This window comes from Echinops telfairi, unplaced genomic scaffold, assembly GCF_000313985.2.
Source record: "Echinops telfairi isolate 266 unplaced genomic scaffold, ASM31398v2 ScPeMD7_7400;HRSCAF=8409, whole genome shotgun sequence".
NCBI classification, from domain to species: Eukaryota; Metazoa; Chordata; class Mammalia; order Afrosoricida; family Tenrecidae; genus Echinops; species Echinops telfairi.
The window spans coordinates 39560598-39584800 of NW_022111300.1; the positions used below are offsets into that span (position 1 = coordinate 39560598).

Genomic DNA, 24203 nt, shown 5'->3' on the forward strand with positions numbered 1-24203 from the left:
AGGAGCGGTGTCTCAGTTCCTAAGCCCATCAGAAATATGTGTTTTCCGGTGATCTTAAGTGGCCCTGTGAAAGGGTCATTCAACCCCCAAAGGGGTTGCGATCCACAGGTTGGGAACCGCTGGTCTAGACCTTCTGCTGACCCTTACCCCGCAAGAGTGACTATGTTGGGATTTAAATACCAATGAATTAGCTTCTCCCACCATTGCAACATGCACACTGCCACAGTACTGCAGATCATCAGAAGATGGTTACCAGGAAAACAGCAGTGATGTTGTTGAACAGGGTTAAGGTTGACAATACCAGTGGAAAACAAGTCCAATGTAAGGGGTTAACTGCCTGATGTTCTGTCATCAACAACTGGTTACATATACACAAAGAAATTGTCAGTAGGACAAAGTACATAGTAAACCCAGGAATGCCTAAAAACTGCCACCTCCAGCAGTTCTCATGAAATGTGTTAGGAAAATACTATTTTCTGATCACTTGTAGAAACAACACTCAATCAACAAGATCAGATGAATTAGATTACATAGTGGCAGGCTTGTGATTTACCTGTCACGCACATCAAATACCTTTTATATACCAAGAATTATGCATATTCTTATACAAACGTATTATTATTTTATTATTCTGAACAATGGATGTCTTTTGACATCCAGTCAGAACCAAGATACTAGCAGCAATGCCAAGGAAACATCATCCTTACCTTGCTCATAACTATCCAAATATCAGTGAATAAACTCACTGCCATTCCAACTCATAATGCCCTAGAGGACAGGGCCGACTGCCTCCTCTTCCTCCCTCCACCTATAGTCTGACCATGCAGAGAACTGTGGGAGCGTGCATGTGGCTATGATGCTAGAAGCCACACTATTCATATTGCAAAGACCAGCAGGGTCACTCATGGGAGACAGGATTCAACAGAGGTTCAAGACAGCTCAGGAAGAAAGGTCTAGGGATCTACTTCGAAACTTAACCAGTGAGGAGGGTGTGGCCAGATATGTGCTCCTGGTGCCTTGAGTAAGAATCAGTTCTTCTAAATGCCTGATGGTAGTGGCTGTGCTGATTCTCATGTCGCTTCCAAGACTGGTCTTCAAAGAGTCAAAAGCAGTCCAATCGCCTTCTCTCTAGATGGGCAGGTAGCAACCTCCCTTCATGGAGGTCCACTGCTTCACCAGATGACCCGCTCCCCTGGTTCTTCTTAATTCTTAAGTAGCTTCTTTGGGGAGCATGAATCATGTATATGTTTTATTCCTGTCATCCTTGAGGCTCCAGGAAATTCTGAGAGCAATATGGCACTCCTTAGACCCCTACTTTCTTTGCAAAGTTTCCAGCGAATATGAATTCATGGGTCAAGTGAGGTGCAGGTTAATTTTCTTCTCTTTGGCATGCTCAGATATCTGAGTCGACTCAATTTCTGTTCTCCATTGTATGCTAGCAGTAGAGATGAGCAGAACCTTCCCGCAAACTGCCTCTTTCCCCACCTCTGACCCCCACCCCCCAGACCCACTTATCTCCCCGTCGCCTCAGCTGTTCTCTGCTGGGAAACCATGGTTCTTGCTCTTCCAACATCTATGAAGGTGTCCGATCTCACAGCAGATGCCCTGTGAATTGCGTTATTTTTAAACTGGATGCTCTGCACTCAGATTTGAGCCACCAGAGACCAAGAAAGGTTGCAGTCCATTCATATTTTACATACCATAGAGCCGCATGTATCTGTACTCTTACCTGGCCGAATCTAGGCTATCTCACTTTCCATGTATATCTTTAGCAGCTAACTCTGCTGGCACATCCCATCCATCCATCTCCCTTTCTCAAAAAAATGTTGATTCCAAATTTGAAAAGCTTTCTCATTAAATGTTTGTATTATCTTTGTGAAAGTCAGTAACTGGAGAAACAAGCCAATCATTTCTTTACACTATTGAAAATATTGTACTATAATATTCCAACTAAACGATATTGATAAATATATATTTATTTTTGCCATTTTTCCTTGCAATGAAGCATCTATTGTATTATACTGTCGTGCTAAATGTGTAATTAAAGACCAGACTCTCAGGACTGTCTCCTAGGGTCCTAAGGTGGAAACAAGGGTTTCTTCGTAGAAAAAAAGTCTAGCTGGCACCTTGTAGAGATTGGCTGAAAAAGAAGGCATTTCTGTGGCATCTTGACCAGCATGCATCTCTGTGTTGTATGTGGATACACAGGCATATGCTGGGCAGGAAGGAAATGGCCCTGAAAAGCCTTTCTTTCTCACATAATAAAGTTTTCCAGGGCCACTTCAATCCTCCGCAGCTCTGAAATCAGACCTTTCTCAAAGGAATCCCATTCGAGGTTAGATCTGAGTACTGGATTGGTTAGCTGATGACTTCTAAAACATTGGTTTGGGGCTATGTTTATTGCTACTGAGTATCTTTGCCTCCAGGTCCTTGCAAGAGCGAGCAAAGCTAAGCAGAGCTAAGAAACATTCAAAGATTTTGGTTAAGCACTTGTGGACCTGTGCTAGCAAATTCCATTAGCAAGCAAGCTGCTCATCCTTGATTTAGTAAAGAAATGGTTATGAAAAGGAAATGGGATACTAGAAAGTGAAATTGAAAAAGAAATTGTGAACTTCATTTAAAGAACCCAGGATTGGGCAAGATTTTTAAGCGCTGACTTAACTAAAGACAATGTGGTAAATTGTTCAGCCGGGTGCTGTCTGTTTGAATTATAGAACCATAATGCAAACGTGTTGTAATTGTAGCTCTTCATTTCTTTCTGTAGTTATTAACAATGCACAGGCAAAGGCAGGCTGTGTAGGGGGAAATGTTCCAGACTCAGAATTTAGATTAAGAATTCCATTCGTTCTCCACTATTATCTAGTCATTGTGATTCCTTGACCAGTTTCCTCAGCGGCAAAGTGAGATGAGTAATTAGATTAATAGAAGCTCTCTTTGGAATTTTAAAATGAAATAAAAACACTAAAATTTCATTGTGTTTTTTATTCTTATTCTATATGGTTCTCTAAAAAACAAAATACATAGCACATGCAGTACATAGAATTCCTCTGGACATTAGAAACTGTCATTTTGTTTTGTTTTGAGAAAGGAAACTTTCTTACACAATTCCACTTCTCTTGACTACAGTGCAAGTACCAGGGCCAGTAGAAAACCTGCAAGCTGTATCTACCTCACCTACCTCGGTTCTTATCACCTGGGAACCCCCTGCCTATGCAAACGGTCCAGTCCAAGGTTACAGGTTGTTCTGCACTGAGGCATCCACAGGAAAAGAACAGGTAAGCCAGAGACCGGGCTGCAGTGTTTGATTCGAGTGCTAAGAAAGAGCAAAAGACCTACCTGTAAATCCTTGATTCGGTCCAGTGTTCAGCACGTTAATTGGATAGCTGATTAGTTTTAAAACACTTGTTATTGGGAACTCTAAGTAGTCTAATTGAATTAGAGTGTCAAGAGAGGCAAACAGGGAAGGAGATGAAGTCAAGATAAAGCAGGACCAGTATGTGTGCTGCTAAGAATGCAGAATCCTGGCACAAAGTCTCCACATTTGTATCAACTGGCCTGGGACCAGAAGGCATTGGGATTTTCCATCTCTACCCTAATGGATGGGGCTTTCTTCTCCTGTAAACAGTTCCAGCCCCAGGACCTAAAAAAGGCAGTTCTGCCCTCTGCCATAGGCTCGCTGTGAGTCCACCGCATCCACCCGATGGCAGGGAGTTTGGGGTTTTGAACACGAGCGGACTGTCCGCCCCCTCATACTTAGTGGCCTCAGCCCTTTTCTTATTCTGACATATTCTATGCCATTTTGTTCCTCTTCCTGCCAGGCAATGAGGTGTAATCCACTCCACACCCTCGGGTGTCAGAGGAGAACTGGGCTCCCTAGGATTTTCAACGACTGCGGTCTCTGTGGAATCAATTAGCACCAGGTCTTTCTTCTGAGTCACCAATTAGCACCAGGTCTTTCTTCTGAGTCATGCCCGGGTGGCATTGATCCTCCAAACTTATGGTCCACTGGCTTGCTAACTGCACCATCCAAGGACTTACCCCCAGGCTACAGATTATTCAACGTCTTGGGTTATTTCCGAGCATTTTGCTCTAAAAGGCCAACTTCCTTCTACTGACACCTCTCCCCTCATGGGTGGAGAATGCATTCACCTGGAAGTAGTTCATTAGCGTCTCATGCAAAGTAAGAGTAAAGAAGTCTTTAGTGAGGCCAGGGAAACTCAGGGGTCGCCTTTGTGTGGCTTGTATATGAGTGTTGAGATCTCTTGCTTCCAGACTCTCAACTGTATGTGAAGAAAGATAAAAGCACTGATCGCTAATTCAGTTGGAAAGCCAGAGACATGACCCATCGGTTATTTTTATTGTTGTGAAGATTGGCATGCATGTTGTGAGATGCATGCTTCCATGTACACTGCATGGTCTGAGTTTGTGTGTGTGTGTGTGTGTCAAAATGTGTTTGGCAGCAGTTCTACTTAGGCATAATTCAAATCCCACCTTAGGTCACAAAATCAACATCACGAAGAGCTCCTCCTCTGTAATCAGAATATATATATTATATATATATTTGCTCTATTGGCTTGTTCTATATAGGCTTGCTCTATAGGCTTGCTCTCTCCAGAGTACCTTTCCGTTCAATCCACTTTCCTGGACATTTTCATTCCTCAAGCATGCCTTTTACCAAGCCCTTTAAATAAATTAAAAAAATATATATGCCATCAGTCAAAATGGAGGTGAGCTTGGGGTCCTGGAGCCGAGCGAAGTCCTGGGTGTTCTGGAATGAATTGACTCGGATCTCCTCCATGACCTTCTCCTCCACTGCCTCACTGTCTGTAGCTCTGAAGTGGTGAAAACAGTTCTGACCTACCTCCGCACATTTGGGCAGATAAAAATTGTGGCAAAGTAAGTATCTGTCAGTTTTGAGAGCCATGGATATATGTCTGCAGGGGAAGGGAGAAAGCTATTATTTCTTGGTGAATTGTTCCATTTGGACGCCACAAGCGATTCCCTGTTCCCGTGGACTATGCAGGCTGTTCTTTACCTGCCAGGCTGTCTGTGTGAGCGGAATAACCCAAACTGTTGCATAGATTGGGTAGTGTTCAACAAATCAGGGTTTAATGACTATAAAAATAGCATGGTGCTATTTTAACAAGGAGTCTGTGGAGGACTTGGGGCTTTGGAAGGGAGTGTGTATCACAAGTTCGGTTTTACAGCAATTCATTATAACGCTAGGGTGTCCTTTTGTAAGAGTCTAATATTCAATCTGCTCCTTGCACAGAATGATTGCCATTTCTGCCTTAATGTGCCTTCTTAATAACAGTTTTGGCTTTTTATGTCTCCAGAATATAGAGGTTGATGGACTTTCTTATAAACTGGAAGGCCTGAAAAAATTCACGGAATACACTCTTCGATTCCTAGCTTATAATCGCTATGGGCCAGGAGTTTCTACTGATGATATAACAGTGGTTACACTTTCTGATGGTAAGTTAGTGGCAGGGAAACATTGTTTCAATATTTGTTATAATGAGAACAAAAAAGAATATGGCATATGTGTCTATTGTCCATGTTCAAGGCTGACTAAAATATTCTGGAAGGTGTATTAGCATGAAACAGAAATTGGGCTAATTCACCCATATTACTGAAATCAAATTTGAACGTTCTCCTGAGGTATATAATCTGCATCAGGTTGCATTCATTGGGAGTCTTCAAATTATGAGTGCTACCTATGAGCTCAAATGAAGTTGTTTGCATTTTCATTTTATTTCTATAGATACACTAATGAAAACCACATTTGTCTCAAAGGGCTGATTATTTTAAGTTGGGAATACTCACGTATTTGTTTATTGTTGGGCTAAAATGTGAGTCATGGAGCCGAATGCATTTCCAGAGCCACAAGGTAACTGAGGGTCAGCGTGTCAGGGGTGCTACAGGTCTCTGTCTCATCAATTAGCCTAGTCCTGTTCTATAGTTTTGAATGTTTTACACACTTTCTAGTGCTGTGAGACTAAGAGGGCATCATTGATCCTGGGAAAGGCTCAGACGAGCCATGGAAAAGGGAGGGATGGAATGGGAAACATTGGAGGACGGGGAAGCAAACAGCATATGTGGTGGACACTGTAGCAAAGGGGGAAACACTGTGAGAATTGTTCTGGAAAACAGATCTGCTCTGCATACCTTCACCTAATTCACAATGATTGGAAAGGAAAAAGAAAAAGCCACAGAGATGTGCAGGTGCACGGACAAATTTGTGTTGGTATGATTCCTTTTGACACCCTATCTCATGGGGAAGGGGAGGCTATTAACATTGTAAATGGACAGCTCCCTTCATTTAAAAAATACATATTAATTCAAAATACATCATGAAGAATTCAGCATTGAATGTATTAACACTGAGATATGATGCCTATTCTTCAGTCGCCCCTGGGTAAAGAAATGAGAGATTAGGCATGTTAACTTCAGTGTTAGAAAGGAGAGAACTAGCTTTTATGAACAGGATGAATTCAAGAAAGGTATGGCGAGGGAAATTAGAGGTATTGGGAATGGACGATAATAAAACAGAAATTTAAGAAAAAGTGAAAATAGAGTAGCTTGTACCGTGTGAGTGCAATGGGCATCCAGGCAGGAACAAAACGACAGACAAGGCTCCATGAATATTTTAAAAAGTAACAAGCTACCTCTTTTCAGCAACAAATTCTAAATTGATCTGTGTAATTTTATAAATTATTGATCTTTTGAGTTTCAAAATGACATTTAGACTTGACTCATTGGCCTATCCATTATTCTTTAATCTTGGAATGTGTATGGGTAGATAATTCATATTATCAATACAACAAAGAAGGCACATGTGATTGAGCCTGCAGAAAGAGGATAGGGGAGTAATACTCCTTTACATTTTCAATTTAGAGTGGGGAAATGGGCTTTAGATGTGACACCACTTCAATATCATATTCAGTGTAATTCTTATGCTCATCCATCCAATTCTGCTATTGAAGACAGAACAGAATATTTATTGGCAGAATAAATTAATTCACAACTTATAATTACAAAAATAAAAGAAAAACAAATGAATTTGGATACTTTACATAATTTATGTAGATTTAATTCACACTCTGAACTGTAATAGTGTGGCCCTATTCTCAACTTCAGTTTTGAATGTCCTAAGTGAGAAAGATAGATGATTACTCATTAGCTCAAGAATTATATTTTGGAAGTGTTACAGCATTTAGGAATTAAAAAATGTCTGTCACTAAATAAAAGGGATTTCATGACCCTAACCCCAATATGCATCACTGTGCACCATGTCATAAGCCATTGAGAGGAGAAAGGAATGACTTCATGTCCCCTGAAGTGTGAGCACTCTGGCTGTATCTTCATCAGCAGCTCATCTCTTTTAATTCTCAACAAAAATAACCCCCACATTCTTGGCTTCCACTCCATTATTATCCAGCCCTTTCTATCAGCATCAACCTGACATGTTTAATCACATTTTATAGTCATCTTCTCCCCAACCCTCAGCCATGCAGCATTCTTTGCCTCAGAATTGGTGAATGTTGTAAAAGGGGACTATTGGGAATCTTAAAGGTGCTTATTTACATAAATGCCTAAAAAGAGACATGGCATGTATTTTATATTTACATGTTTAATAAATGTTTTCTTTGTCACTAAGCACACTTCTTTTTGCCATTGCACTTGTTGTTCATAGCTTCCATGAACCAGAAGCTCTAGCTAAGAGCAATGCCATGTATCAAAGAACAGAACAGAATCTAATGCCCAGTCTTAGGTGGCCTCTATGTTTACCAGTATGTTTAAGTCCATTGTTGTGGTTGTATTACAGTCCATCTTACTCGTGTTTTCCCTCACTTTGTGCTGACCCACTACTGTACAAAGATTATTTTGCTAGTAATTGTCACAGGCTCCTTAATATAAGGGATGATACTATCTTCTTTGAATTCTTAACTCACCAAATACTTACTGAAAGTGAGAGATTTGAACCCAAATGTACAAATGTTTGCATTGATAGTATCTTTAATCATATTTGTCCAACTTGCATGACTAATTTAATTTATGACTGTACCCAAGTGAACCTTTGTTGTGAGACCATCATTATTCTTATCATCTCAGAGGAATTCATGTCATAAAAATGTCTATTGGACTCAAAGACTCATCAAGGAAATAGATGGAACTAATTGTAAGATTCACCAAAATGGCAGAGTTCAAGAGAAACATGCACAAAACAGTCAGATTCTTTAACAAGGAACTTTGAAAGGGAATCAGGAAAACTATGGCAACCCCAAACATGAACTACTTAGGAATAACTATAACCAGAGAAACAAAAGATCTATACAAAGAAAATTACACAGCACAGCTATAAGAAACCAAAGAGACCTACACAAACAGACAGATATACCATACTCATGGATAGGAAAATTAATATGGTGAAAATGTCAATATTGTTCAAAGTGATCCACAGATATATTGTAATCTTGATTCAGCTTTGACCACTATTTATAAAGATAAAAAAATACAGAAAAAGAAAGAAAAACCTAATCACCAACTTTCATGAGAAAAAAGACCTGAGATAAACAAAGCACTACTAATTCAAAAGACCAAAGTAGAAAGCCTCTTACTTTCTGATCTCAAAGCTGCTTCACAGCCATGGCAGTCAAAAGTGCTTGGTATCGATACAATGCTAGATGCAATGGAACAGAATTGAGAACGCAAATACAAACCCATCCAGTTACAAACAGCTGATCTTTAACAAAGAGTCTAAACATTGAATGGCCAAGAGAGTCTTGTTAACAAATGGTGCAAGGAAAACTGAACATCCATTTCCCAAAGAACAAAATAGGACCTAGATCTCACACCATATTAAAACAAACAAACAAACAGAAACTCAGGCTGGATCAAAGCCCTAAATGTAAAACCTAAAGATCATGAATGGGAAAACAGGGACAAACTTTGGGGCTTCAATACATGATATAATTGTATTATCACCCATAATGAAAAACATACAGACAACAGAAGACAGACCAGTTCACTGGAACCTTTTAAAAATTAGACACATATGCATCAAAAGATGTATCAAAAGGAAAAAAATGCTCACAACCTGAGGAAAATTTTTGTTAATGCTATAGTAGACGAGGGACTAATCTAAAATTTATAGAATAACACCTTATAAGAAAGAGGCAACGAATCCAATTTTAATGGGTAGAGGACATGAACTTTACCAGTCAGCAAACATAGGAAAAAATGCTTGAAATCATTAGCCAACCAAGAGATGCACATCAAAGCAGCAATGAGGTATCATCTTATCTGAACGTTAATGCAGTTGTTGTGAGGGGCCACCAAGTTGGTTCAGACTCACAGCGATCCTGTGTCCAACAGAAGAGGACACTGCCTGGTCCTGTGCCTCAATTGTTCTTATCTTTGAGCTCATTGTCGCAGCCACTGTGTCCCTTCATTTGTCAAGAGCCTCCTCTTTTCTGCTAACCCTATAATTTACAAGGTGTGATAGCAAAGTTAAAAAAGAGCACAGATGACGGAGGGGGACCTTCATACACTATTAATGGGACTATAACATGGCAGAATCGAGCTGGATATTGACAAGGTGCTTCCTCAAAAAGTAGAGAATAGAAATGCCGTATGATCCATCACTCCCTCTGCCTAGTATACATCCTGGATAAACAAGAGCCACCTCACGAATAGAAATGTGCACACCCATGTTCATTTCAGAACTATTTGCAATGAAAAAATGATGGAGGCAGTGGAAGAATAGATAAATACTTTGGTATGTACACTCATTGGAAATGCTATGAAATGTTAAAAATCATGATGAATATGCAGAATACCTCATGAGTCAGCCTGGGGAACATTATGCTGAGTGAAATCAGTCAATCACAAAAGGACAAATATTGTATGAGACTACTAATATTCAAATCTGATAAAAGGTTTTCAAAATAAACTTTCTGTGATGGGAAGAGAAGGGAGGGAGAAGACTCTTGGGCTTGAGAACAGCCAAGTGTTACTTGCGTGAAGGGAAAGGCAGTGTATTAGGGAGTGCATAGAATGAGAGAGCTTGGCATAAAATGGAGGTTGGGGAAGACCCTGAAAAGTTTGCAAAGTTTAAAGGCAAGAGAGGCAATTGCTAACATAGCAATATTACAATGGTGGAGATATTTTGACAAACAAGCAGGCTGACCGGGTCCAGAAGGGAGAAAGCGAATATGCCCATAGAGATACATGAGTTTGATAGAGAATATTTGTAGATGTACATTTACTTTTGCTACAAATATATCCATGAATGTGATGAAGTGTACCTGGTAAAAAGTTGTAAGGATTTGCGGGGGGAGGAGGGACTTCATGGGCACGACCAAAACCCTTAAGAGAATGATTCACCCAGGGTATCAGGACCAAAGTCTCAAGGGTTCTCAAGATAAATCGACACAAGAAAGTTCACAAAGATAGTCTTCTACATCTTGCTTTTTAAGACTGGGGTCTGTAAGCAGCCATCTAAGGTGCATCTATTGGTCTCTTCCCATCAGAGGAAAGGAAAGTGATGAAAAGTGAAAGCCTTCTGGTAATAATTAGACCACTGGATCAAATGGATCACACAAGCATCTGTCTTCAAAACCTTGAAACTAGAAGAACTAGATGCTGCCTGGTTACCACTCCCAGCTGCTCTGAAAAGGATCACATTAGAAGGTCCTAGGGAGGGTAGGAGAAAAATGTAGAGCAAGGCTCCAAAGCATAAAAGAGACTAGGCTTACTGTTTGGACACACCCATTGGTGGGGCTGCCAAGGCGATGGCTTTTAGTCGCCCTTTAGGTGTAGAACCAAATTTACTCTCGGTGGGAAAATCAAGCATTTAAATCCAAAGGGCAGCATTTGCCCGAGAAATGACGAGGGTTGGGAAAGGAGGAGGAATGGGGCCAGTTAGCCTATGGAGGAAGCAGGATAAGCAGGAGAATATATCGAGTCAGTTTCAGTTGATGGATTAAGATGTGTGTGAACTGTTGCATGTAAAGCTGATCATCTGTTCTACAAAATTCACACACTCGGAAATGTGTTTTCTAATCTAATTTTTCCAATCTGGGCTTTCTCTCTATTCTGCTGAGATGCTTATAAAGCTTTTATTTTATTTATCTTTTTACTTTGATGAACTCTCATCTCTAAGGTAGTTCTGTTGAATTGTGTTTCTGGGCAGAAATGCTGTAGTTCATTAATTTCCTCCACCCGTCTTTGCAGAAGTCCAGTACTTTGAACCTTTGGGGGTTTAAAGCATTCAATCTAAAAGTCTGGTATTTACTCTGAAATTCACCTTCTCTTGCCATTTTATTCAAGAACATGGTCTCTTGAACTAGTTAATCAATATTAACTAGTTCATTCACACCGTTAATCAATGAATTAACCATCATTGAAGGCCACTCTATCTTGCATTGTGTTTCAGAATTACGTGGTCAAATTTTCTTGGCAAACATATCTACAGCAATGTGTTTCTGTCACCACTAAGATGAGTATGTATTGAATACTTCCTCCCACAACCCTGTTCTAAGCACTTTTCTTTATTAATCGTTTACCCCCACAACCTTTCAGTGTTGCCCCTTTTCACAGAAGACACAGTGAGCAAACGGTAGTGAGCAGCTGAGCTAATTCCCGTTAGCCAGGAACTAGACGGGTGAAATTCCAGTGGGGAACATAGACAGATTCTCTGACTCGATGATGAATTCCTTATATTAGTTCCATAAGACACCAAAAAAGCTTATAATTAAGGATTCATTATTTTAATTTACAAATTGTGTATACATGACAGCACACATTTGCTAAGGGGAGGAATTCAGGTGCCTGCACGTACAAGGATTCATTTACAAATTACTGGGAATTGGATCTGCCAGACAGAATGCCTCATCACCATGTGTTTCAAATCAGCGTGTTCCACCATATTGAGGGGAGTTTCCAGACCAAACACCTCTGATTGGTTTTAATGAACCTATTGTGAATGATAAATGGCTTGACATTTTGAAGAGAAAAGCAATGAACTGCATCCTTCCCCTCTGCCTCTTGAGACAATGAGACATCTTGGGATGACAAATATAGAAAATCCAAGATAAATACAGATTCCCCACCCTTCTGCTAAGCCTCTCTGTTAAATCCATTTTTCTCTAACTAATATAGAAATTGATGGTGAGCAGAAGCAAATCGGGATGGATAACTAAATACTCAGTTGAAAAACGGTGTGCTATTAGTGGAAAGAAAAACTTGCAGAGTAAATAAATAGAAATAACCTATAAACGTTTCATTATAAAGATTTTTAAACTTTTATTTTATCAGCTTCTAGGTTTTAATACTGAAAATATTCCTCATGTTTCAAGAACGGTGGTTGTGCCAAAAGAGGAGATCATTCATATTCATTCTCTGCTTCACTGTACTCTTGACTTCCTGCAAGTGACCAGTTAAAGATCAATGAAAACTTAACAATACTAATGATTACATAGTACCTAGCATAGCACCTAGAATTAAATATGATAAATCGGTTAACTTTTTCTTCAAAATTCAATCACCTCTCATACATTGAATTAGTGTTATGGAAATGTTGTTTTGATTACATTTAATTGGCTAAAAAGTGGGTGTCATATGATTATCCAAACATGAGATAGCATATGAGTATCAAAATGTGATGTTAAATATAAAATAGAAAGATTGTTCCACTTTTAATGAATTTTTTTCTCTTAAGATTAAGACATCATTTCCAAACCTTGCTTTTAAAGGAGCATTTTATTCAACTTTTTTGAAATTATATTATGTAGAGCCCAATTTTTTCACTGTGTACCAATTTTTGTTTCCAATGTTTCTCTGATTATAAGTATGGGTCATATTCAATTCTGCCTTAATTTAAGATCATCTTTATTTCATGCTTCTGGTTGCAAGTATTGTAGCTATTTTTGGCCCAACTCTTCACTTGTCTCTTTCAAAGAAAGGGGACTTAAAGAATACTCTATTAAGGATTCTACCTTCTTAATTTCCTGGAGACTGGAGTGGGACATCCATGGGTCTGGATATATGTTTCAGGAAGACTCATATACAACCACTTTGGAAAACTCCAGGAAAGGGAAATGACCACAGTTAGCCACTAAAGATGGTACAAATCAGATCTTAGCAGCTTAATCCGCATTGCCTCAAGCTGAAAATAAATCAAATGCCATTCAGCAGTATACCACATCAACAGAGAGGCCTGGTAGAACAACAAGTTAAGCATGGGGCTACTGAACCTAAAGCTGGTTGCCCCAGCCCCCCAGCCACCCCCCACGGGAAAAAAGGATACACTCTGACCCACGAAGATTTACAAGCATAGAAATCCTAGGAAGCAGTTCCACTCTGCCGTTAGGTCACTGGATTTATGCCACTAGGTGAGCAGGTCAAAACCAACAGGTGCTCTACCGGAGACAGATGAGTGAGGCTTCCTACTCCCACAAAAGATGTACTGTCTCAGAAACCCACACAGGCAGTTCTGTTCGGCCGATAGGGTCCCAACAGGTCAGATTCAACTGGATGGCAGTGGGTTTGGCTCCTCCCCTCCCTCTCTGGCATAGAAAATTTAAAAGCAAGCTAAACTACTCTCCCGTATTAGAGAAGTCAGATTAAGGGTCACTTTGGGTATGGACTAGGAAGAGCTATGAGTGAATTTCCCAGAATAGTGAAAATATTCTATATATTTATCTAAGTGAGAGTTAAGTTGGAACATACACATATTTCTTTCACCAAATTGCACACTTAAGATTTGGACACTTCATATATATATGATGCATCACCAAGTGAAGCAAAAATGCCTGCCTTTACTGTAGAGATTGTATTTTGTACTTAATATGAAAATCATAATATGCCATAAAAATGAAATGCGAGTGTCTTCTTAACTTATGGAGCCTTTTAAAGGACCACCACTGATAGCATTTATGCAAAGTCCCGCTGACATGCCCGCTCCATCTCAAGCAACGTTAACCACAACCACTCACAAGCACGAAGGCAGAAAGTACAACATCAAAGCAAAATAACGGATAGGCATTCTAATCATATCAAAAAAAGGTCCAGACTCACTTAAGTACATATTAATGTATTCATGTAATCATTCAGTGAGTCAATAACAATGGTCTATCAGTTTGGAGAATAATTAAAAAGAGCGGTGGCGGCAGCCAAGCAACCCAACTTTTCAAAGGCTTGGAGCAAGCTCTTGGTGAGCCGGGCCCAGGCAACCTGCAGGCACCCTGCCGGCAGCCAAGATGCCCACAGGGAAGGTCGGCTTGCAGGGCAGAAGAGGCAGTGAAGAAGGAGACCGTGCGATTGACAGAGAAACAAGCCTGCGCTGTGAAAAGTGGAAAAGAAGCTAAAACAGGCAGAAGGAAAGGAGAGAACTTCAGACTTAAAAAAAAAAAGGGGTGGTGGTCTGGACAAAAGCGAAAAGGGGCGCAAAGGGACAACAGGCTGAAGTATTTAACTGCTGAAAATGGAAACACGAAAAACTCGGAGAGTCCAACCTCCGATAAAGCAGGAGAAAAAGAAGCCAAGTCTGATTAGGGTTTGTCTACCCTGTCTTATCGGTGATGGCAGAGGGATATGTTTTTCAGCGATTTGGTAAAAAGATGAGCCCTGGTCGTGTCGTGGGTATCTGTTGGGCTGCTAGTCACGAAGTTAGCAGCTCAGGACCCCCAGCCCCTTGTGGTGAAAGAGATGAGGTTCTTCTCTCATCAAGAATCATTTGTTCAGAAATGCACACGGGCAGTCCTATAGGGTCACTATGAGTTGGATTGGTTTTTAAGTTTTGATATTTTATAAATGTAACTATTTTAGGAGTTCTAGAAACATTTTAAAGAAAGAGTATATCACCTTTTTCATTCGTGTAAACACTTTTTTTTAAAGACATGAAATCATTTACTCGTTTGTTTTTTGCTATGACTAGAAATCCGTGGAATGTTGAATTGTGGGACGAATTGGCTACTCTGGGTGTCAGTGTATCATGGGATGGGGTGGGAGTTTTGTATCCCTAATATAGAATACACTTAATGGCCACTTGGAGTCACAGTCATACATATGTATGACGTGAACATTTTAAATTATTTTTCCGTGTTATTTCACAGTAGAATTGGGTCTGAAACCCTTCCTTCCTCATGGTTCTCCTGTCAAAACTGTGTGCATTCTTTAACCATTTGGTCCTGGTAGTCCCGTTTCCTGATAACTTTGGTGCTCTGTGAAAAGCTGAAAAACTGACTATGTAAAGTGGGTGAGATTACATTGTGAATTAATGAGATTTACAATGTAACAGTTTATCTGTATTTGAAGATATTGGTACTTGATACCATTTTAAGGGAAATTTGAATCTAATTCTAGAGCTGGGAAGTCAATGGGATTTAGAAAAGAATTGTACATACATATAATTTGAGAATTTGGGTCTGTTTGTTAGGAATTATATACAAATGGTTCCTGTCTCTGTACTGATTCTCAAAACAATCAATAAAATACCAGTTTTGAAAGAAAACAAAAGGAGCCAGGCACATGCCACACCTTTATGGTGCCCACTTTTCAGAAGATAAAATGAGACTGAGGCATACACAACCAGGGCAAAGCAGAGTAAGTATCCTAGTACAGCATGGACCCAGTTTAACAGAAAGCATAAGAGAAACTTCTGGAAAATGCTCAGGAGCATTTGTTTTCTACTAACTCATCAATTTGTCATGGAAACTACTGGGGTTATTCATTTAATCATTAGAGTCTCTAGTGATATGGTAGGTTATGTATTAGGATGCTAAAACAAGGTCAGAGTACAAACCCACCAGCCACTTCTCAGAGAAAATATGAGGTTTTCCATTCCCATGGAGACGTATAGCCTTGGAATCTCACAGAGTAATCCTACTTTGATCTATAGGGGGTCTAGGACTCAGAATTAACTCCATGGCAGTGACTTTTTGACTCCTGTTTCCATTGTAGGTCGGAGGCCTGGTAGCGTAATAGTTAATTCAAACCACAAGATCAGCAGTTCAAAACCACCTGCGGGTTTGTGGGAGAAAGACTTGGCTTTCTACTATTATAAAGAGTTATCATCTTGTCAACCCCAGGGGAAGTTCTACCCAATAGAGTCACTGTCAGTAGGCAAGGGGTCCATGGCAGGGAGTCGAGGTCATCCCCACTGTAAAGCAGGAAGCTGGATTTGGTGTGTGATTCATCCCAAGCATCTACAATGCACATGATAGAACACTCGATTTTTTATAGATTCCAGACTCATCAGGAAGATTTCAAATAGTCAAATATGTGCTTACTTCTACCACAAAGAAGTGGAACCACCAAAGTGCAGATAAGATATGGGAAACTAAATAACCCATAAAGAAAGAGGACTAAACCTCACTTTTTGGTTAACAGAATTGACTCACCAAACACTACTTATAACCCACTTTCATCGGTGCAAGCAAGGGTTAGGGACCTACAGCTAAAATCTGGGATAGCTTTCAGAGTTGGGGTGTTTCCTTCCTTTTTTTCCTTTTGGCTTTGTAAGAGTCATCAAGATTGCAATGACAGGATTAAGAAACTTGGGTGACCATTAGGTGACTATTTCTCATAAAACCATGCAGGTCCTGAAATGCACAGTATCTTAAGCCTGCCAAAGTGAGAAAAATAAACACATAAACGGGTGTAATTATTTTTTCACCTCTTTAAACACATCTCGAAGCCTCACCTGGATTAACCTGCATGATGATTATTAAATTACAAGTGCTGAGAAAAGACACATTAGTTTCTTTGTAAGAGAGGATAGGAGCATCTCTTCTGTGACTTCGGCAGTAACCACCCCAAATTGTTTTATTCCTTCTAGTGCCAAGTGCCCCACCGCAGAACATCTCCCTGGAAGTGGTTAATTCAAGGGTAAGTTGGCCAAATATTCACTACTTCATTACTGACTCAGGCACAGCGCATCCACCTGGTTGGGTACAGATGGCCCACCTCAAAGGGAAGAACCATTTCAGAGCAACAGTAAGTGTGAAAATCCCCCGAGCTTCTTCCATAAGATTTGAATCAATTAAATGATGGATTGGCTTACTTCAGGTTCACTGATTTTTCATAAATGTTATAAAGGCTGAAGGTTATTCTACCCTCAAACAAATAGACCTTTCTTTTTAACCTACATTTACCAGTACATAACTATAGCCAAGTTCTAGAGAGGGCAAGGGAGTGTGGAAATAAATAAAACCAGTGAAAAAAGTGGGCTCAAGGAAAACTTGGTTTCCTGTAAGTATATTTGGAACTGAACATTTCCTCATCATTTCTGTTTTCCCTTAGAAATGTCTACATTGAGGGACATTCTCCGAGCTGGATAAGGTTATTTTTATGAAGCAGTGTTGCCTAGTGATTCATGATATCCTGGCTTGAAAAGTTAGCGTAACTTTCCTAGGATCATAGTTTAGAAGCATCTCATTATTTCAACTACATTCTAGAGTTGATAATAAATCAAAGCCAGGTCCTAGGGTAGAACAAAGAATAAGTGATCTGACCTTGACCCTCTCATTTCATAATATTCACACTTTGAGAAATCATTTTGCTATTGCTTAGCCTTGGTTTACTTGCTTCCTAAGTAAGACGGCTGACCTACATGACTTCTAAGATCGGCGTGACATCAGGGCAACGACATGGGTTTTAGAGAACATTGGAACTCGGATTTTAGTCCTAATTTCCTATTTAATAATCATGTGCAGTCTTAGAATGTATATTCAGATAGTGTGGGTTTTGAGTACACGTCATTGACATAGCAGAAGCAAGAGGTAATATCTGCAACGAACCTCTCTTGATGTCAGAAGTTATTGTGTTACTCCCTGTACAATTCCTCGTAGATGCAAATGTCTATGATGGAGTCATGTTTGGGGACTTAATCAGCTTTGTGTCTGCAGAACAGATTTTCACAGCTAGTTATCTAGCTCCTAAAGTTGTTATCTTCTTCTATTTCTTGGCACTATATTGCATAAAAATTAGCAAAACAATTTCAAAAGTAGAAGGGTGAAAGATAAGTGAACTTAGGAGAAATGGATAAAAGAAAAGATAAGCAAATATAAATATCACCCTAACAGGACAGATTTTTTTTTAATTTCCAACCCTATTAAATGTTCTACAGATGTGTCACTCAGGTTAAGAGATATCCCAGGCAGAGCCAAATGTACTTTCACATTTAATGTATGTTGCTAATGAATGAAACTTGGAAACCAGATTGTACTTTCTATCATTTACATTATGCAGAAGATAGAGATTGTCACATAAGGAATTGTATGTGTTTTCACCTCCCTTAAAAGGAATTGTGAGTAAGGCATTATGGAATGACACTGGATTCGATTGCATGTGAATGCAATTTACTATTTTACTGAAAAGAGAATGCCTGGATCCAAAATTGATTTTTTAAACTGACTCACATATATGTGTGCATGAGGACGTAAACAGCTATATCACAGTTTATACGTTTCTTTAATATGAAATTTGTCCTGAAACAAAATAGAAAGCTTTTCCTTGCATACTGCTGTCGATGAGCTCTAGAACACTGTGCTGCGGCTCTATTGAACTTGCTCATCTGTGTCTCAGCGTGGATACAACATGGACAGAAAAGGGGAAACCTCACTCGCTCCTGCTCTCTTCTACCTCTCTTACCCTTTTCCTAGGTTTTCAGGGATTGCAGATTATTAGTCTTGAATTTTTACCACGTCAAGGGGCTGGATGTCCCGCGATGTCCTTTTACAGTCACCATATGTTGATGCCGAGAAAGGGAAAAGGGTTTTCTATTTTGTTATTCTTATTTGATTCGGACTTGATGAAAGTTTCTCAAATATATCAATAGCTACCCTTAATTATTACCGCTTTAAGAAACAAAATGCATGCAAAAAGCAACATTGTAGTTAGTATCTTTACTAAACTGCCATTTCAGGAATGAGGATTCTCACTTCTGCAAACTGTGAGCACACAGTTTGTTTCAGAGAAAATGACTTGACCTATAAATAAGAGATTTCAGGTAATAATGGCTCATGATGAAGTGGTTATTTCTTGTACTAAAATTTCTTCGTAAGAAATTTTCATAAGGAAAGAAAGAATAATGGTTTGCAGTGTGGACTTTAAAATGTGACTGTTTCATTAGGAAAATTTTTTTTTTAAATCATTTTATTGGGAGTTCTTACAGCTCTTTTGACAATCCATATATCAATTGTATCAAGCATATGTGTCCAGATATTGCCATCATCATTTTATAAACATTTACTTTCTCCTTTTGGCTCCCTTTCCTCTCCCACCCTCGTGACCCCTTGATAAATTATAAATTATTATTATTTTCATATCTTACTCTATTGTCTCCCATCACACACCTTTCTGTTGTTAATCTCCGTGAGGGATTATGCATCAATCATTGTGATTGGTTTCCCCCTTCCTTCTCTCCTCCCCCTACCTTCTCCCTACCCTTCTGCAATGGCTACTCCCATTTCTGTTCCTGGGGGGTTTATCTGACCTGGACCCCATGTGTCATGAGCTCTTATCTGTACCAGTGCACATGCTCAGGTCTAGCCTCAAAGAACCAGAGGGATATTGTGTGTTCATCAGGTGCTATACTGTGCCCTGGTTGACTCATCTCTTAACTTGTGACCCTTCTGTAAGGGGATGCCCTATCGTCTACATATAGTTTTGGGTCTCTGATCTGACCCGCCTTGTTCTCAACAATATGTTTTTTTGTTTGTTTGTTTTGGGTCTTCTGGTGTCTGTTACATAGTCCCATCGACACCTCATGATCGCACAGGCTGGTGTGCTTCTTCCATGTGGATTTGTTGCTTCTCTGCTAGATACTCGCTTGTTTAACATCAAGTGTTTAAGACTCCGGATGCTGTATCTTTTGATAGTCGGGCATCATCAGCTTTCTTTAAGTTTGCTTATGTACCCATTTTGTCTTCAGTGATTGTGTCAGGAGGGTAAGCATCACAGAATGCCAGATTGTTAGAACAAAGTGTTCTTGTGTTAAAGGATAGCTCGAACAGAGCCCCAAAATATGTCCACTTCCTCAAAGTATTGCCATAATAATATATATACATAAGACAATACTCAGTTTTTATGAATGAGTATATTTATATAAGTGCACACCTATGTTTATAACTCTAGCCATTGCTTTGCTTCCTAGATCTTTCCTCTGTTTCCTTTGACCTTCCTCCTGCCAGGAAAACTCTTGAAAAGGGTTTTTTTTTAATGAATTTCCTTTGGAATTCAATTGTTACTTCAATGAATCAATATCACAACTCAATTCCTTGGTTAGTTTATAATGCACAAGCCTATAGAATGCGCATAGCTTCTATTGGCACGTGCCTATCTCATTATGTTCCATCCCCAAAGTTCTGGGGACAAGAACATTGAGAGTGTGCTGGTATTTCATGGTTCTGAGAGTCCTTCTATAGTTCTCTGAGATCTTTGAAAGTCACTGTGCCCATGTCACTTACTCATTCAACTTGCATACGTATGCTTATCAAGTACAATCGAGGTCCAGGACCTTCATTGACAGAGCTCTCAGTTTCATAGAAAGACATATGAGACAAAACAAAAAGTCACCAGCCGTGAGCATTACCTTCCTTTTAAAAAATTAAATATGTGAGATCAAAATACTAACTCTGAAGTCCAGATGAGGACTTTACAGAGCAAAACGCAAACCCAGCACTCTGGAGTTGATCCAGCCTCATAGGGAGCGATTTTACTATGGTTTCTGAAGCTGTCCATCTTCAAAAGAGTTTACAGCCTCATCTTTTTTCCGTGAAACCACTGTTGGTTTGAACTGCCACCAAAGCTCCTTCCATAAGGAACAGAGAGTCTATATTAATGGTGGTGAAGGAAAATGCCCAGCGGTCATGAGAATGTAAAGTATGTAACCATTGTCAACAGACTGCTCATTGTCGATGTTATATACCTTCTTGTATAAATTTCACCAAAATGGAGCACAAAACCTAGCCTTCACTCTTAATCTAGACAGGCTTCTAAGTTAGCAGTATCTCCTCATTAATAAAAAATGAGAGGGTTAGAGGGATCATCTGTAAAACTTCTGCCTCTCCAAACATTTCAGACTACATTCCCGATTACACCTCTTCTGAGTATTTTCTTTTTACAGGCTCAGAGAACATGGCAGACGTCAAGTGACTGAAGTAGACTGGCTTTAGTTCCCCAGCTCAGATGTACAGTTGATTGTATTGGGATGCTGGTAAGGAGTGAGATATCTGAAAAGACTGAGTCAATAAAATCACAGGGCTTGGATTATTATACACATTTAGATTTTTTACAATAGAGTGGTGCCCCTCCCACCCCCCTGATGTAACTGCATGCCTCTTCTTGGTGAAAGCCTTATCCCTGAGGCTTCTATGTGGTTGTCCTTTTGTGGAATCTCTGAGAGCTGGTACACATTAGACATTGGCCCAGTCGTGTCTGTGGCTTCTTCATTGCAGCAGGAGGGTGGCTGCCTCTTCGTGCATCCTAAAGTATCATAATCCCTTGAGTTTCTAATTTGTCATGCTTCGATAACTTGAAAATGAGTTCAGCCATCCTACAATTCCCTTTACCCACAAACTACCCAAAGGGAGAATAAAAACAGCCATTGCCACTAAACAACAACAACAACAAAAAACCCACTGATGATTTGGGGTCCAGATGTTTTCTGTTGTCTTTTGACCGTACAGAGAAAAGCTACGCCTCATATCATTGGATAGAGGCGAAGAGCATGCTTCTGAAGAGGTAGCCTGAGTATTCTGAGTTCAATTCAGGTCCCTGGGTCTGTCGGTCTGTCTGTCTGTCTGTCTGTCTGTCTGTCTCCCTGCCTTCCTTCACTCCACCCTCCTCCCACGCCCCCCCTTTTTCATGGCTAGCGATAACTGTCTCATCGATAAAAGCAAAAAGCAACGTGAGTCATATGCATATGATTCTCAATGGGAATACCCACTTGTTAGGCAGCGTGAGCAAAAGTGTGAAGAGTGAGAAAAGGCTTGGGCGGGGGGAACTGGAGGAATAGAAATGAGGCACCAACATGAGTGATGCTATTGGTTTGCAGATCCTCTCAGCGCTTTCTGAAACTGGCGTTCTCTTGAGTGTGCAAAGGGCACTTAAGTGTACAGCCTCCATTTTAATGGGCTCATTGTAATTCCCGTCCATGCTGCCTCCTCTCCCATGGGTTGTAGATGGACCAAGGCTTCAGAGACCCCATTTTTGGTGTCTCTCTGAATCATGCTGAGTCTTTCATGAAATGCATCTTGGCCACTAGCGTTTGGGGCGTCAGAACTCTGACCCTTCCTCTCAGAAATGTAGTTTCTGAAATGGATTTAGTTTAGCGAAACACTGACGTTCTGGATTCCATGTAAAGCTAAACTAGAAACCAGCATTTCTGTACTACCACATGACCACAATATAATAGTGCTTACACGCACAAACTTCTCACTGATATTTGTACACAATCATGCCAACCAAACATTTCTGCTTCACCAGAGGACCTGATCCATTTATGTATCAATTGGTTTCAACTAGATGTAGGTCTTGTGTGTTTATTTTATTCCTTGACCCCTTATTTAATTCAATATCTCTCTGTTCTTTGAGTATATCTGACAGTCAGGGGTCAATGATTGAAACAATGCCGAGGAGGGTACTGCGGGGGGAGGGGGAAGGGGGTGGCGGGGGAGTTGGGGTGGAATACATCATGATAAGGAAAGGAGCCCTGGTGGCTCTCTCAGGGACGCATTGGACTGTTAGTGACAAGGCCAGCAGTTCAAACCCTGCAGTCACTCCTTGGCAGAACAATGAGATGCTCTGCTCCTTTGAAGGTGTTCAGTCTGGGAACCCTGCATATGAGAACACCCGCTAGTGAGTCTGCATTGACATGGTGACAGTGGGCTTGGGTTAAGTATAAGGAATGAAATATTTGTCCTCAAAATCTGTACAGTCTAGTATTACCAGTTTTTTCCTAGAATATGTATATAGAATCAATTAATCTAAATATAATTTCTTCTGCTGCATTAGAGTCACATAGCATATCATAATTAGTGAGTCTCCTTCAAAAATAAAACTGTTTGGCTTATATATGGGAGTCCCCATCTGTGGTCCTAACTCATTTTTGACAAGTGAGAATTGTCTTTTTCACCCCATCTTTGTTGAAAATGAAGATGCATAATATATGTGTACATATATATACTCATTTAATGAATCAGGTTGGTGAAGAATTTAGGCAGATGTGTGAATTGGCCAGGAAGACAGGAAGGAGCACTTTGGTTCCCATTATGAATAATGTGCTCTATTCAAGACAATTGTATGTCATATTTAATTAGATCTAGAATTATACATCGTTATGGGATTCCAGAGGAGTAAATCTGGAAACATAATTTTGATCACGATGATCACTCTCACATCTTATTACATGGTGAGCCTTAGCTCCTTACTGGAAATTCCAATCCAGCACCTGTGAACTTGCTTTTTCCCGAGTGTAAGCACAGCCCATGGATAAAAGTAGACCAGGAATGGGAAAATTCATTGGACTAGTAAACAAAAAAATCCCGAACACACCACCACGACCACAATAGGTTGCCATGTTTTAGGTCATATGGTAGATAGCATGTCTAGTTGAACATGGTGTGTAAATCACTTGACCAAGAGAGCACTCCAGAGATTCCAAGTTTGCTTTCAGTCACATTATCCTTTGTCTTCTTTTTTAGGATGTATGCCTTTGACAGTGTTTCTGTTGTGAATCAGATGAAAGTTTTGCATTTCAGATCAACAATTGTGTATTCAGCAGTTGAAAGGACTTATCCATCCCTGCCCTAGTTTACCTTCCCCCCCTTTGATTTCTCTTCTCCTTCTTGTGGGCAGACTGTCTTCTGCTTCCCCCAAGTCAGCACCTGACAACCATCTAGCCTATTGCTTCCTCTTCCCTCTTGGCTCCAGCCCTGTCACCATCTCCATGGTGTGGCCCATTAGCACTTGGTACTTATACTGTCATTCATTTTCTTAGAGTAATTCTTCCCAACTGCCATACCAAATAATATTTGGTACATGGTGTTTCTCCAGGAGGGAGGTTGCTGTCGTTTAAAAAATTGTGAGAAGAACGCTTTTGGTAGTAATAAAGCCTGTAAAAAATATTTATTTCATTCCAATTTCCCAAATTATTTTCTCTACAGAACACTTTCAGACAAAAGACAATCTCCAAA

At 40.0% G+C, this 24203-nt stretch overlaps 1 protein-coding gene across 1 annotated transcript in view; it reads left to right on the top strand.

Moving 5' to 3' along the window:
* The window catches only part of LOC101652384 (netrin receptor DCC), a 363431-nt gene that overhangs the window by 23725 nt on the left and 315503 nt on the right, over window positions 1-24203 (top strand). Inside the window, exons 2-4 of the mRNA XM_045296053.1 lie at window positions 3127-3275; window positions 5337-5475; window positions 16844-16893. The gene's annotated coding sequence lies outside the window, so the exon portion shown is untranslated. The remainder of the gene's footprint in view (window positions 1-3126; window positions 3276-5336; window positions 5476-16843; window positions 16894-24203) is intronic.